Raw genomic sequence first — 14,899 nt, forward strand, 5'->3', positions numbered from 1 at the left:
CCGCTGGGCTCTCTGCGGGCGGGGCGGGGCAGCGGGGCCCTGGACCCCGTCCGAGCAGCTGCCGTCTACTGAGAGAGTTCCATGTGCCAGGCACCGCGCCAGGCTTCTTAACTAGCATCCTCTCGGTGGACAAATCTATCAGATCGTGTGTTAGGTGCGGCCAATGGCCCTCGTTCTAGCAGACGTGCCCTCTACAGCCTAGAAAGTGAGACGTGACCCGTCCAGCACCTCCTTGCAGCTGGGGGTCCGACTTCAAGTCACTTTCCATCAGTGAAATGCCCTGCACGTAGATTTATAAGTGGAAAGAAGGAGGATGCATCCTCCGGGGCTTGGGCTGTGTGCTGCCGACCAGCAGCGTCGAGGAGAGGAAGGAGTTCTCAGCAGCAGACTGATACCCCATTGCTGGCTCCTGGGGGCGGGGGGTGAGAGACAATCACAGCGAAGGCCACAGGGGTCCCTGATCCCTGGCTTGTAGGTGGAGAAACGTGAACTCAGGGGTCGAGGAGTCCAGTTCTGGCTTTCGCATGGCTCTGCTCCTTCAACACCTGAGCTCTTGGCTCCTGGCCTGCTCCAGGGGGAGGCCCTCTTGGCCCCAGGGACCCCTCCAGTCTTATCTCCTCTAAATCCTTACAAGAAGCCTCAGCCCTAGCAGATGAATGGCCCCTCATCTCCTCAAAGCCCTTGGCTTTCTCTGTTTCCTCCATCCCTCTCCTTTGTGGAAAGGCCTCCAGATCCTCGCTGAGGAAGAATGCTCCCTCCACTGTCAGGCCCAGCTCAACTCTGCTTTCTGGCACCTCTCTTAACTTGGCCAGCAAAGCCTGTCTATCTCTCCAAGTCCATCTCAGCCAGCTCTCCCCTTCTCTCATCCCCTGGCCTTCTTTCTTTCCCTCAATCCATGGAGCATGCCATCTTCTCTCTTGCTGCCACAGGACCTTTGCATATGCTGATCCTTCCACCTGGAGTGTTCCTCCCTCCCACTAGTTAACTTATTCTCCTCTAGTTAATCTCAGCTCAGTTTTTGCTTCCTTAGGGAAGAACACCAGACCAGGCCAAGCTCCCACATTCCAAGACTCAGAGTCTCTTAGGAGACAGACACAGTGTGACATTTAAGTAGAGGTCCCTAGGGACCCCAATCCTGTCTCTGCTATTTATAAGCTACGTGTCTTGGGGCAAGTATCTTAGCTTCCCTGTGCCTCAGCTTTCTTATCTGTAACATCTACCTTATTGGGTGGATGTGAGGATTATATGAACCAACTCACTTAGTTGGACTAAGTGAGACTAATACAGAGCAATGGCTCAATATAGCTAACCAGTATTTTCCTTGTTGTTAACTGGTACATTCGATGTTGATTTACGGGATAACATGCCAAATGGCTGACTCCCCCAGGGGATACAAAGCTCAGTGATGGCTAAGTGTGCTTAATATTTTTTCTGCTGCACTGGTTAGAGCTTGGTGCCTTACAGATGTTTGTGGAAGGAAGGGATGGCTGGTAGTGGGCTGCGCTGGACCTCACTGGCCCCCTGATCTCCATCCCAGAGTGTTTGGCTGGAGGGGTACCTCCGAACCCTGTAACCCAAGCTTCTCCTCCCACGGACGAGCAGAAGTTGCTGCTGCCAAGTATCTCCCTGGCTTCTAATCTCATGGGGTTGGGCAGCCCCCAGGCACCTCCATCTCCCTCTGGAATTGGGCTCCATCAGTAGATTGAGGGCATGGTGAAATCTTGGGCTGAGCAGCCAGTTCTGACTTGATTTTTTTAAAAAATGAAAAAAAAAGTAGCACGTCTCTTTTCTCAGTGTTGTGGAGCGAACACATTCCCACCACAAGCAGGTAAAGCTGCAGGCTTCCCTTCAACCCTGAGATGTTGCCGCAATTCTCATCTCCGGGCTAACAAGTGGGACGGAGCCTTCAGCTGGCAGAGACCGGGCAAAGGGCTCGTCACCATCCTCATGATCACGGGGCCAGAGAGTTGTTCTCTCCCCAGCCTCCTCCCTGCTGGATTTCCCTGCAGGAGTCCTGAGTGGACCGAGAGGGGAGGGCTCAGGAGGACAAAGACAGCTGGCTTGATGCCCGAGCCAGCCCCAGTCAAAGCAAGATGAAGGGGCCCGGCGGCAGAGGCACGCAGGCTGGAGGACACTGCTGGGTATCATCCCCCTCACCTTCTGGGGGCCAGGATGGGCTCTGGTGGACGGTGTCCCACTCTGGAGAGACAGACAGACAGACCCAAGGCTCTGCAGCCAGGAGGCTGAGCCCCAGCCCACGCAGCCCCCACCAGTTGCTGGTTCTCTGATGCGTAGCTGGAGCCAGCAATAACTGAACACCTGCTGGGTGCCGGCACTGGACTAGAAAGTGGGGGGAAGCTCAACAGCAGACGAACTTGGCCTCAGTGAGCACTGCGCCAGGGGAGCCCCGGAAACAGGCAAGCAGGCCATCAGAATAAAGGGCAACAGATGCTCTAATTCCATGAAGGAAGCAAGATGAGGACGGCACATGGAAAATGCTGCGTGGTCTCCGGAAGGAGAGCCCAGAAACGCCTGACAAGTGGCTGCCTGCGGGGAGGGAAATGAGAAGCCGAAGCAGGGGGAGGAACGGACTTTCGTTATATTCTCTTTCTCCCTTTTTGAATTTTGTACTGTGCCGACCTAACCGATTCAAACAGATCAAAGCCACACCGCGCTGAAAGGCGGCCGCGTGGGAGAAGCGCCGGAGGAGGACGTGACCCGGAGAGCAAGACCGCGCAGCCCTGACCGCGGGGACTCTTCTCCCCGGCAGGATCTGAGGCTTCTCCTCTGCCGGGGTGCGTGTGTGCACGTGCGCACGCGTGTGTCTGTGTGAACACACACGTGTGCGGCCAGTAATCTCTAGGATCTTTCTTAGGCCTCACATTCTAGAAATCTGCCCTGAATTTTGCTACAGGGGTTGGTCCCAAGAGGATGCTGGCCAGTGGCAGTGGGCAGGGGCTAGTTTTGAGCCCAGGCTGGAGAAACACTCGTTGTGGTCTGGGGCCACTTGGGAAAGGGGAGGTGTATAGGGACTGTGTTCTCTAGGGCACCTGGCCCATCAGCAAAGGGGTCTCCAGCTCAGGGGTGTGGGGCTGGCAGGAGCTATGCCCTGGGGTCCTAGCCTGATGGCTTTCTCAAAGCCTTCTGCAGAGCACAGACCCCTGAGACTCGACCTCCTATGAATCTGAGTCACTGGGACACATGAGCGTGGTTCTCAGTGTCTCCTGGAGAGCCTGTTCCACATAGATGCTGCCCCATTCCCGGGGTTTCTGGTACGACAGGTCTGGACTGGAGTCTGGCAGATCCTGGGTGAGGCAGACTCTGCTGGATGGGGCCTCGTTTCGAGGCTCACTCCATTAGACCAGGGAACGGGGGATGGGAGCTGTCTCCATCCTCCACCCGCTCCCCCAGGCCTCAGTGTGGGCGTCCCAGTCTTTTAGGATGGGCCCTGGAAAGGTCAGGCCTGGCAGGCTCCATCCTATCCTCTCAGTCTGTCTCTCCCAGCTGCCTACCTGTCACTCATGAAATCATTCATTCAGTGAAATAACGGGCCAGATTCTGTTCCTTGCAATCAAGGTACTTATGGTCCAAGCATTAGATTCTAGTAGGTCCCCAGACCACAAAGGAGCCGTGACAGGTCTGCATGACTGTCCTCCAAAGGCCTGGCGAAGGGGTGCTGGGAGCCCAGTGGAGCAGCAGTGGACAACCTGGGAAGGTTGCCTGGAGGTGGCACCAGCCAAGGCAACATCAGAGGGCAGCAGTCCCATTAATCGAGGGCTTACTGCCAGGTGCTGTGCTGAGACTCTGTCAGCACGAGCTCCTTCCCTCCTCACAGCTCCATGACCGAAACTACTGTCTGTAGTTTCGCCCTCCAGGAGACACTGAGAACTACATGCCCCTAGCCTTAGGGGCATGTGGGGCTTCTGACCTGGAGTTGGGAATTGTGGCCACAGGGAGGCCAAGGGCACGACATTCCCTGAGACCACGCATGCACAAAGGTGGAGAGGGAGGTGGGCTTGGCTTATGTAAAGGCTTTCCCCCAATAAAGTCTGGGTCCCAGATGGAAACACATCACCCCTCAGGGCAGCAGGGATGGGAGGGACACCCAGTTCTGTCCCCATCTGTCTAAATAGGGCAGGAGCCAGGCTGGCTGCCTCCGGGGGAGGTGGGGAGAGGTGGAGGGAGGGGCCAGGGCACAGCTGCTCCAGCCTTGGGTGCGAGCCAGATGGCAGAGGCTGCAGCGCCCAGCTCACAGGCTTCCCGGGGCCAGCGGGGCAGAGGGGGCCCAGAGCAGAGTGGCCTGAGAAGCACAGTGTTGTAGTGGGGGATTTCTGGTTACAGATCTGACTGTGATGAAGGCTAGCCTTGGACAGTGGCTGAGGCACAGGCCCCATACTCTGGCCCCAAACAATCTCTGGTAAGCTCTATGGGTCCTGGCCTCCTCAACGAGATCATAAAGTCCCAGACCAGGGGCCAGCCTCATTAGGACCTTGTTCCTGCCTCTTTGATGGGGGGGTCAAGAAAACCACTCTGATCCATGCTGAATGAGGGCTCATATAGCTCCCTGAATTCAGAGGATAGAACTGAAGGAGATGAGCACAAGCTACAGCAAGAGGTATTCTAGTTAGACACAAGGAAGCACTGGTCTGGGATGCTGAAGGGCGTAGTAGCAGAAGAGACCCATCCTTCTGTCTCTGATGGTCTAGCTCTTTGGTGGGCATCTCTGTCCCCTTTCTTCACTAGTACCTCCATCCTGTCTCACCTGTGTCTTGGTTCCCTCTCTCCTTTCCTGCTGACCTTCCCCTTCCTTTTTTTTTTTTTTTTTTTTTTTTTTAAGATTTTATTTATTTATTTGACAGAGAGAGAGCATAAGCAGGGAGAGTGTCAGGCAGAGGGAGAGGAAGAAGCAGGTTCCCTGCTGGATCCCAGGACCCCAGGATCATGACCTGAGCCAAAAGCAGATGCTTAACTGACTGAGCCACCCAGGCACCCCGGCCTCCCCGCTTCTGCCTTCTTTGTGTGAGTGAGCCACACTCCCCAGAACTTGTCCCGGTATTGCTGGGGGCCTCTGAACTTGGCCACACTCAGTTCAGCCAATGTTTGCTGAGCCCCACACCCGCTGAAGGTGAAAGGCTCTCTCCCAGGGAAAGCAGTGCACACATCTAGGGCAGAGCAAGGACCCCGTAATGAGAAGGGAAAAGCCAGGCTGGTAGGGCTCAGAGACCACAGCTCCCCAGGGGCAGGGAAGGCTTCAGAGAGGTGGCAGGCGAACAGAAACAAGTGGGGACAAGGGCAGTTTGGGTAGAGGGGACAGATGAGTGATGGACGGAAGCAGAGTGTGGAATATTCCAGAAATGGCAGGTAGACTGGCATGGCTGCCAAGCTGGCATAAGCGGGGTCTGGTGAGATAACAGGAAGGTCCTGAACCTCAGAATGAATAATTGTGCTTAACTGTGTAGGCAATAGGGAACTACTGAAGGCTTCGGAGGAAGGGCAGGACATTACCTGGGCTGGGACTAGGAGGGTTTCTCGATTTAGCTCCTATCCGGGGATCTCATGAAAGGCACCCGGCCCCCATTCTGAGTTCATGGGCTTGTCAGGGGTTCCTGGGGCGGGGGGTGGGAGGGACAACTGGTGTCCCCAATGTCACCTTTCGGTGAGGCTTGTCCTGATGGCCCTATTTAATAATGAAACTCCCCAGGCTCTCCCAGTCCCCCCTCCTTCTCTATTTCCCCCGGATTGATCCCCTGTCATCCTTTATGCTGCTCACTGTCTGTCCTCACCCCCATGAGAATGAATGAAGACGCCGTGAGGGCAGAGCCCATGTCTGTCCGTCTCCTCGCTGAATCTCCCAGTGCCCCACCTAGCGCCTGGAATCCCAACAAATTCATTCATTCGTGGCATGAATAAGGAGGAACACAGTACCCTGCGTGAAGCAACGTGGTCTGGTGTTTTCTCTCCCCGTCACTCCACTCCCAGCTTCCTGAGCTTGGCAGCACCAGCGCGGAAATCTCCGCGAGAGCCGCCCAGAGCTCTGCTTCTGCCCCGCAGAGTCTTGCTCCCCTGCCAGGCGTCTGGGAAGATTTGGACTGTTCCTCCTCCCCTCCCTTGCCAAAGATACCACCACTTCCCTTCATCTTGGAGCGGAGGCCAAGTGAGGAAATTTTCAACTGAGGAAAGTGAGAGACTCGCAGGACTGAGGCAGCCGCCCCGGGCAGCTTGGAAGAGCGCCTCCGGTGGGTGGAACAGAACCACCACAGGTCACGGGGCGCCCGCCCCGCGCAGGCACTGGACAGGTGCCCTGGCACGTTGGCCTCTCAGAAACCCTATGGAATGGGTTTTATTCTCCTGTTTTACAGATGGAAAAATAGAGACTCCGAGAAGCTAAATGACATGGCCACGGTCTCCCCGCCTGGTGAGGAGCCTGGTTTTGGACACGGTCTGTCCTACTCCAACCCAGTGCCTCCTCTTCCGTGCCAGGGGCCTCCCTTCTGCTAGGGAAACAGTGGAGGTGCGGGGCGTGGGGCGGGCTGGGCTCTCCGTCCGGGGCACCAGATCACAGCTGGTCTCTGCTGGCCTCAGGCTTCCCAGCCAAGCTCCAGGAGCAGAGGTTCTGGTCACCTCCCGGCGCTGAACAAGGACAAGGACGTCCTGTCCGCCTGGCATGAACTCATCCAAGAATGGGAGTAATAACTGTGGGCACTGCCTGCTCTGGTCTGGGCTGGGCGTTCCCTCCTCACCCTGATGATACCCAGAGGGCTGGAGTCCAAATGCCGCTCCCTGCCTTTGAGGCTCCAGCAGATCCAAGGGAGCCCAAACCTGCCCCGTGGGCAGAGCCAGCACCCAGCATCCAGGGCAGAGCTGGGGAGGCTGAAGAGCCTGGAGCAAACTCCCAGCTGTGGGGCTGTCCAGGGCTGCACGTCCGTTCCTTGGGGACTTGGTTCCCCAAGGTGGAAACCCTCTCTCTCAGCAAACGCCACCGATTTCTTATTACGTGCAAGGAAAGTGATAAAGCTTCTGTTTTTGAGGCCCTTAAAGGACCTCATAGACGTAGTCACAGAATGGGCAACGGGGAGCCGTGGCTGACTGTGGAGCAGGGCAGGAAGGGCATTACCCTGCCTCAGGAAGCAGTGTGTGGCTTTGGTCATGACCCGAGCTAACATGTGCGAAGCACTCACAGAGTGCTGGAGGTGGTCCCAAGTGCTTTACAGATGTTAGCTTTAATCCTCACAGCTCCCCTGGGGTACTGTTGCCATCCCCAGTCTACAGATGAGAAGACTGACATACACAGAGATGGCAGGGCTAGTAGTGGTGGAGCTGGGACCCGAACCCTCCATGCCCCTCAGTCTGTGTTCATCACCACGATTCAATGCCGCCTCTCACAGAGATCGAAACTGGAGGGACGAGGGTCTGGCGTGGGCTGGGGCGGAGGGCACGGCCAGAGGGATGGAAGTGAGATCCTGCTTCTGGCTAAGACTCCTTGCCCAGGGGGGCCTCTCAGGCAGGACCAGGAAACTAGGAGGGAGACGTGGACATCCAGCACTTTGATCTGCACAGAAACGAACTACATCTAGGACCGCTTTTGTGGATAATGGCAACAACCCCAATCTTCTCGGCCAACAGCCCACACAGGATAACTTCTTCTTCGGTGGCAAAGACATAGTATAGACTCTCAAATGGAGATATCTTATAAGTGGGACAGACTCCATCAACTCCCCAATCCCTTCTTGATTTTGTTAACTTTCTTACTTAAATTGGGGAGAAAGCCTCACTGTGATGCTAACTTGGCTTTTAACCTCTTCTAGCTCGGGACGTCCAATCACCACCGGCGTCCCTGTCACAGAGCGGATGGGTTGCTCGGAGCCACTGGGTAGGTGGAAATAGGGGAGAGGTGACGGCTGGTGGGGGGAAGTGAGGTCGGGGGAGAGACTGGCTGAGGCCAGGCAGGGAAGAGGCAGCCGAACCCGGGAAGGGCTGCCTGAGACCCTCGGGGATCCTAGACAGTTTTGACAAAATTACATCTAGTTTCTCTGAGACATTCACCTACAACACTGTCAACAGCGCTGCTGGTACAAGTAAGGCTTGAGAAGTAAAAAGAGACTGAGGTGGGATATAGCACTAAGATCCCTTCCAGCTCGAAGAGTCTACGAAGATACCATCTGTCATAATCCCTTCCTGAGGAAAACGTGGCGACAGGCAGGGCGCTCTTGGGAGGGATGTGTCTGGCTGTGTTCTGGGCCTGTCCCAGACTGGGTTCAGCGCGGGCAGGAGCCACAAGGGACCCAACTAACCGCTCAGCCGGGGGTGTTTCTGCGGGGCGGGGGACATCCTGACCAGAGCCAGAGTAGCCTCTGGCCCCCTTAAGGCCCAGGCTTCAGGAGCCAAGGTCACCTGGGACAGTGTCCTTCAGAAAGAGGACTGGGCTTTCCTGCACCCCCCATCAGGCTGTAGGTTTAGGAGGGCTTCGGGAGAGCGCTCACCTGAGCCGTGGCTGGAAAGCCCCAGGTCACGGGGAATGGGGTGGCCGCATTTCCTAAGGCTGACAGAGGAAGCTGGTGTTAGGGTCTTAGCACTGCTGGGTGGGACGGTGGAAAGAGCACCTACCTGGACCAGCAGGTGAGGCGTGCGGCGCAGGCAGGTGCGTGGTCACGGGCCCTCCCTCCTCTTGATCAGTCCTCAGGTGCTTCTGAGTGGCCCAGCCTTGTCCCTGCTCGGTTCCTGACCACGACGATGGCTCTGTGGCACAGGGACAACAAAGCACTCTCAAATCTCCCCAGCCTCCCTGTGGCTCCTCAACCAGCCCAGCCTAAGCCCCACACACATGTCAGCATCTCGCCAAGAGGCCTGCCTCAGGGAAGTCCTCATGGGGGGCGGGGCACCCCGGTTGACCCCCCCAGCTGGCCCCCTATCTCTGCATCCAGCTGCTCATCCCTGGGATGGGTGAGCTGGGGAGTCGCCCTTCATCCTAGGTGAGCATGAGCCTGAGGGGAGGGACCCCACAGACGGAGCACTGCCCTCAAAGTCTAAGCACTGGGGCACCTGGGTGGCTCAGTCGGTTAAGCGTCTGCCTTTGGTTCAAGTCATGATTCCAGGGTCCTGGGATCGAGTCCTGCATCGAACACCACGCTCAGTGGGGAGTCTGCTTCTCCCTCTGCCTGCCGCTCCCCTGCCTGTGCTCTCTTTCTTTCTCTCTGACAAACAAATAGAATATTAAAATTAAATAAAATAAAAAATAAAAGTCCCTCCTGGTGACTTGGGAGCACCCCTTTCCCAAGTGGGGGGACTTCAGCCCAGATACCCAGACACTGCCATCAGGGCTGAGCTGAGGAGCTCAGAGGGGCCCATATCCATCAGGGGACTTCAAGTAGGACTTCAGCACCTTCTGGTGAAGGGGGAGGCTTGCTAACATGTAGATTTAAGGGCCCTACCCTAGCCCACTGAATCAGAATCTCCAGGAAGGTACCTGGGAATGCATTTTAAAAGGTTGCCCACGTGGATGCATGCAAAATAAGAGTCGCTGGACTACGTGTCAGAAAAGGGCCACGACCAAGGAGGAAGCTTTGACCACACGCATAAAGGGGTCATTGGTCTCTCTCCCACAAGCAGCATCACAGGAGCCCCGTTTCTGCAGACAGACTAGCCAGGGGTCCCCAGCAGCTGCTGAAACCTCTCCAGGCCCCCTTTCCCTGAGGACAAGATGAAGACTGGAGATGTCTCTTTGGCTCTTCCAAATGGAAAATTACAAATGTCAAAGAACGGAAGCCCATAGAGAAATATAAAAAGAAAGTTGAGGGTGAGGCACTTAACCAGTATTCTCCCTTTCTGTTTTTCCTAACTAGTCTTTTTTTTTTTTTTAAGATTTTATTTATTTATTTATTTGACAGGCAGAGATCACAAGTAGGCAGAGAGGCAGGCAGAGAGAGAGGAGGAAGCAGGCTCCCTGCTGAGCAGAAAGCCTGATGCGGGGCTCCATCCCTGGACCCTGGGATCATGACCTGAGCTGAAGGCAGAGGCTTTAACCCACTGAACCACCAAGGCGCTCCTTAACTATTCTTTTTCAATTCTGAAAATAACATGCTTATCGGGGAAAAAAAAATCAAAGCATTCAAACTAAGGCACAGTGAAAAGTCCCCTTGTTCCCCCAAACCTCTGTCCCACTCCCAAACACAGCCACATTTCCTGTAAGTTTCCTTCAGAAAATTTCCCATAAATATTGACAAATACATATCCATGCCTGCATCTTTATTCTAAGCCCAGCCTGGAACAGATTCCCGGTACTCTGTTTCGTTAGTTAGCACACACACACCCCATCTCCGCATTAACACACACCCCACACCTCACACACACAGCACACACACGTCCCTCACTTTTACAGGCAGTTCACATGTTCCACTGAAAAACGCACTGTAATTTCTGTGAGTCTACTCCTGTTGATGGGTGTTTAGAGGTTGTTTCTACCTTTTGCCTGCAAAAAACCATCTTTGGTTATATATCTTCGTACCTATGTGTGAGGTGAGCTGTAGGATAGACAGTAAGGAGTTGAGGGTTACATGCATCTAAAATTCTGATAGATGTTTCCGAATTGTCTTCCAAATAGGACGAACCAGTCTGAACTGCCCCAGCCACACACAAGAGTGCCTGCCCCCCCACCCCGTCTGTTATCAAATCTTTAAACTTTGCCAATATCGGGGTGCCTGGGTGGCTCAGTGGGTTAAAGCCTCTGCCTTTGGCTTGGGTCCTGATCCCAGTCACGACCCCAGAGTCCTGGGATCGAGCCCCACATAGGGCTCTCTGCTTAGCGGGGAGCCTGCTTCCCTTCCTCTCTGCCTGTCTCTCTGTCTATTTGTGATCTCTGTCTGTCAAATAAATAAATAATATCTTTAAAAAAAATTTTTTTTAAAAACCTTGAAAACTGATGTCTAGTTTTGATGTGTCATTTTGTAATGATCAGAAAGAGCAGATGTTGCTTTCATGTTTATTGATTGATTGGCCTTTGCATTTATTTTTCTGTGACGGCTTATGTCCTCTCCAGTTTATCTTACTGATTTTTTTAAAGCATCTTTGTTTTTTTTTTTTAAAGATTTTATTTATTTATTTATTTGACAGAGAGAGAACACAAGTAGGCAGAGAGGCAGGCAGAGAGAGAGGAGGAAGCAGGCTCCCTGCTGAGCAGAGAGCCCGATGCGGGACTCGATCCCAGGACCCTGGGATCATGACCTGAGCCGAAGGCAGCGGCTTAACCCACTGAGCCACCCAGGCGCCCTGTTGTTTTTTTTTATTTTTTAATTTAAATTCAGTTTAGTTAACACAAAGTATATTATTAGTTTCAGGGGTACAATTTCGAGATTTATCACTTGCATATAATACCCAGAGCTCATTATCTCGCATCCCCTCCCTAATGCCCATCACCCGCCCATCCCCCTGCCTCCTTCCCCTCCGGCAACCCTCAGTTTGCCTCCTAGAGTTCAGCATCTCATGGTTTGCCTCCCTCTCTGTTTTTATCTTATTTTTCCTTCCCTTCCCCTATATTCATCTATTTTGTTTCTTAAATTCCACATATGAGGGAAATCTTATGGTATTTGTCTTCCTCTGACTTATTTCACTTAGCATAATACCCTCTAGTTCCATTCACGTTGTTGCAAATGGCAAGATTTCATTCTTTTTGATGGCTGAGTAATAGTCCTCTGTGTGTGTGTGTGTGTGTGTGTGTGTGTGTGTACACCACATCTTCCTTATCCATTCATCTGTCGATGGACATCTGGGCTCTTTCCACAGTTTGGCTGTTGTGGACATTGCTGCTATAAACATTGGGGTGCGTGGATCACTACATTTGTATCCTTTGGGTAAATATCTAATAGTACAATTGTTGGGTCATAGAGTAGCTCTATTTTTAACTTTTTGAGGAACCTCCATGCTGTTTTTCCAGAGTGGCTGCACCAGCTTGCATTCCCACCAGCAGTATAAGAGGGTTCCCCTTTCTCCGCATCCTCGCCAACATCTGTTGTTTCCGGTCTTGTTAATTTTAGCCATTCTGACTGGTGTGAGGTGGTATCTCATTGTGGTTTTGATTTGTATTTCCCTGATGCTGAGTGATGGTGAGTCTTAAGAGGTTTTTCTAAACTGTCATAGGTCTCTTTTATTTTATTTATGACATCTTAGGCTTATAGAAATTTCTTATTTTTCTGTAGTCAGAAGAATTTCTTACTAGAGCATCTTAAGAATACTTGCCCTTGTTTTCCACTAGTACAATTTGGGTTTTTTCCTTTCTTCATTTTAATCTTTTTTTTTTTCTTAGAATATATTTTGGTGTAAGGACTATAGTGGGGCCAAGCTTTATTTTTCCCCCAAGGAGGTAGAGAGTTGCCCCAAAGTCATGTAGGAATATTCTCTTCCTTCCCTCCATACCACCACCCTTCCTCTAAATTCAGAATCTCAATTTAACCATGTACAAGGATGGACACAAAGAGCATGACCTCTGAGTCAAGTGCTGGTTCAAATTCCAGCTTCACTGGATCTAAGCGAAGTTACCTGACCTTCCTGTGCCTTGGTTTCCCCCTCCAAAATGATAATAATAACAGCATTACCTATGATGAGGATTAAGTGAGTTATTTCGGTTACGGGGCTGTCTGTAACAGACTCACCTGAGCAAGCCTTAAGACACATGTAAGCTGAGGCAAAAGGATGGGGGAAGACACTGTATGCAAATGAGAACCAGAAGAGGAAAAAAAAGATCTATAAAGAACTTCTCAAACTCAACACACAAGAAACAGATAATCATGTCAAAAAACGGGCAGAAAACATGAACAGACACTTCTCCAATGAAGACATACCAATGGCTAACAGACACATGAAAAATATTCATCATCATTAGCCATCAGAGAGATTCTAATCAAAACCACATTGAGATATCATCTTCCACCAGTTAGAATGGCAAAAATTAGCAAGACAGGAAACAACATGTGTTGGAGAGGATGTGGAGAAAGGGGAACCCTCTTACACTGTTGGTGGGAATGCAAGTTGGTGCAGCCAATTTGGAGAACAGTATGGAGACTCCTTAAGAAATTAAAAATAGAGCTTCCCTATGACCCTGGAATTGCACTACTGGGTATTTACCCCAAAGATACAGATGCAGTGAAAAGAAGGGCCATCTGTACCTCAATGTTTATAGCAGCAATGGCCACGGTCGCCAAACTGTGGAAAGAACCAAGATGTCCTTCAACAGACGAATGGATAAGGAAGATGTGGTCCATATACACTATGGAGTATTATGCCTCCATCAGAAAGGATGAATACCCAGCTTTTGTAGCAACATGGACGGGACCTGAAGAGAGTACACTGAGTGAAATAAGTCAAGCAGAGAGAGTCAATTATCATATGGTTTCACTTATTTGTGGAGCATAAGAAATAACACGGAGGACATGAGGAAATGGAGAGGAGAAGGGAGTTGAGGGAAATTGGAGGGGGAGGTGAACCATGAGAGACTATGGACTCTGAAAAACAATCTGAGGGTTTTGAAGGGGCGGGGGGTGGGAGGTTGGGGGAACCAGGTGGTGGGTATTATGGAGGGCACGTATTGCATGGAGCACTGGGTATGGTGCATAAACAATGAATTGTTACACTGAAAAGAAATTAAAAAAGGGGGGTATGGGAGAAGATACTGTATGCAAATAAGAACCAGAAGAGGGGGGAAAAAAAAAAAAGAAAAGAACCAGGAGAAAGCAGGGGTGGTCACACTGTCCCTCAGACAAAGTAGATCCAAAGTTCAAAACTGCCGCAAGGCACAAAGAAGTCTATTCTAGAATGATTAAAAAGGTCAATTCTCCAGGAAGAGATGATAATTATAAATACATGGGCACCTAACAGCAGAGCACGCAATGATATGACACAGACAGAACTGAAGGGAGAAAAGAGTAACTCAACGGAGGAGGGGGTTTAATGGGTAGACCCCCAGAGAGATCAATAAGGAGTCAGAGGACTTGAGTATCTACAACACTATAGACCTACTGGTCCGGACACATGGATGTGGGACACCCCTCGCAAGGGCAGTGGCACATACACTCCTCTCGAGTGCACTAGGACTGCTCTGCGGGCTGGGTCCCAGGCTTGGCTACAGGTGGGGGGCGTCCCACAGCTCCTGGCATACAGGGACCACTGTATGGCAGTGATGACTACCGTCACCACTGCCTCTCAGATGTGCTTGGGTCTCTGTCTACATAAAGGCTTCTGTTCCCTTGATTCATCAGCCAGTTTCAGCATTTGACAAATCTTTATTACCATTGCTGGGCCCCCTTCTAAGTGCTGGGGAACAGGGGTGAACGGCAGCAGCCAGACCGGTTCTTGCCACCTCCCATTAGACTAACTCCTAGGTAGATTTAACACGTTTACTGATACTGTAAATGTTCCCTTCCGTTTTATTTTCTAAGAATCTAAAGTTTCTATGTCATAAATACCATTTTAATACTTATTAGCAGTCATCTTACTCTATTCCTTTATTATTTCTCATAGTTTTTCAGGAGATGACCTTGTTCTTTTTTTCTCCAGATAATGAATCTTATCGTCTACAACTTGATAAGTTGGCCTCCTTTTATAACTTCTATTTTCAAAATTTGTATTGGAGTGTACTTCTAGAGGAATGTTAAAGAATGTTTAAAGTCATTTTCCCCTCGTATGTGTGTATATCTATACACACACATACACACACATGCATAATATTATGTTAAGCAATGTCCATCTATTCCTATTAAATAAGAGTTAAAACTGAGACCTTGAGTAGTCAATGCAATCTTGAAAAAGAAAAGCAAAGCTGGAGGTATCAGATTTCAAGTTATATTACAAAGTGGTAGTGATCAAAACAGTATGGTATTGGCATAAAAACAGATACATAGTTCGATGGAATAGA

General features: G+C 51.4%; 1 protein-coding gene across 7 annotated transcripts in view; it reads right to left on the reverse strand.

Moving 5' to 3' along the window:
• The window catches only part of TMEM63C (transmembrane protein 63C), a 76,364-nt gene that overhangs the window by 47,893 nt on the left and 13,572 nt on the right, over positions 1–14,899 (reverse strand). For all 7 annotated transcript variants that reach the window (XR_001180087.2, XM_013058192.2, XM_004739182.3 and 4 more), the window contains exon 2: positions 8,605–8,736. The gene's annotated coding sequence lies outside the window, so the exon portion shown is untranslated. The remainder of the gene's footprint in view (positions 1–8,604; positions 8,737–14,899) is intronic.

The sequence above is a fragment of the Mustela putorius genome, unplaced genomic scaffold (genome assembly GCF_011764305.1).
Source record: "Mustela putorius furo isolate JIRA1106 unplaced genomic scaffold, ASM1176430v1.1 tig00000129_pilon_pilon_pilon, whole genome shotgun sequence".
NCBI lineage: Eukaryota > Metazoa > Chordata > Mammalia > Carnivora > Mustelidae > Mustela > Mustela putorius.